Consider the following 1,495-nt stretch of genomic DNA (forward strand, 5'->3'; position numbering starts at 1 on the left):
GCTCTGTGGGGGCGTGGGCCTACCCCCCACTCGCACTGAGGGTGTGGGCCCCGGGTGCCCGTCACCAAAAGCTGCTGCTGTTGCCCGGCGGCAGACCCGGCTCCCTGCTACCTAGCACCCCGCAGCAATGCTCAGGGGCAGGGCCCCCCTGGGGCACTGGGCGCCGCTGACCACGCCCAGTGGGGGGCTGCTGTTCGGGGCCCGCTGGGAGAGAGGTGCACGGTGTGGACGGGAAGCCGGGCAGCTGGGGCCGACCTGTCACCCTGGGTCCCCAGAAGCCTCTACCGTGGGCCCGGGGGGCCAGGGGCCGCATCTTCCCGGTCTCGCCGCCAGGCCTGGCCCCTTGCTGCCAGGAGCAGGTGCTAGGGCCGCTGACCCCTTTGGGGCAGAGGGGAGGTGTGTGCAGCCCCCCGTGCTCCTGCGCCACGCCCCGAGACCCGAGGGGCGTCCCCATCCGGGTCACGCCCTCCCACGGCCCTCCCAGGTCCTGTGCTTGTCCGTGACCAACCTCCTAGGCCCCTCACACCCCGAGGAAGGCCTTGGCCTGACCTGGGGGGCCCCAAACTGCAGCCCGCCCCAGGAGCAAGCTTCCCCGAGGCTTCCCCTGTGATGTCCACCAGCGTCCAGCGGACACGCCCCACAGAGCAGGGGCGGCAGGTGTGCCAACAGCCCCGCGCCCCCTCCCTGCCCCCCACCCCTCCGTGTCCCCTCCCTCTCCCCCCTTCGCGCTCTCCATCCCCCTACGGAACCGGGGGTGGGGGCCCAGGGCGAGCTGAGCTGTGGAGAGGCCAAGGCAGCGGCAGCCCTGCCGACCGCGAGGGCCCAGAAGGCCGGCCGAGGGGCGGAGGGCCACTGCCCGGGCTGCAGGACTGTGCCCTGCGGGGGGTGTGCCCTCGGGGGCCTTGGGGCGCTCCCGACGCCCACCGCAGCCGTCCGCCAGCCGGACCGCGGGGCTGGGGCTTCTGTCCCCGTCGCTGCTCCCGGTCCCGAGGCCGGAGTCTCCCAGCAAGAGGCCAGCGATTCCGGGAGCAGCCATGGGGCGCGCAGAAAGCCATGCCCGCTGGGCACGCACAGGGCGCGGGCCGCCCCGCAGCGTCCTGAGCCCAGCACCCTGAGCCTGGGTCTGCGCTGGCGCGGGGTGCCCCCCGCCCGGGCACGAAGGAGGCCAGCGAGAGCCGGCGAGAGGCCTGGCCAGCAGGAGCCCTCTGCACGCTCACGCCCGGGAAGGCGGCCAGGGCCGCTCCCACGTGCCTGCACCCCACCCGCTGGAACCTCCTGGCTGGTGCCGTGGGCGCGGGCGCGGTTCGCTGTGTGGCGGGAGGGGCCGCCCTGGCTGCCACCCCCAGCCCCCCACCAGGATGCCCGTGTGCCCCCACACGCACGAGGCACAGGGCTGCGGCCCCGACCCGGCCCGGCCGCCGCTTCCACTCCGGCTCCCTGTGTCCGACCCGGCCTCAGGTCGGGCCAGTGACTGCCCACGTGGCCCTCGGGACGG

The 1,495-nt window shown here is 75.2% G+C and overlaps 1 protein-coding gene across 1 annotated transcript in view; it reads right to left on the reverse strand.

The window, feature by feature from the left end:
• The window catches only part of PTPRN2 (protein tyrosine phosphatase, receptor type, N polypeptide 2), a 69,002-nt gene that overhangs the window by 472 nt on the left and 67,035 nt on the right, over positions 1 to 1,495 (reverse strand). The gene's annotated exons all lie outside the window — the stretch shown is intronic.

Source organism: Condylura cristata, unplaced genomic scaffold (assembly GCF_000260355.1).
Source record: "Condylura cristata isolate star-nosed mole 26May11 unplaced genomic scaffold, ConCri1.0 scaffold00042, whole genome shotgun sequence".
Taxonomy (NCBI): Eukaryota; Metazoa; Chordata; class Mammalia; order Eulipotyphla; family Talpidae; genus Condylura; species Condylura cristata.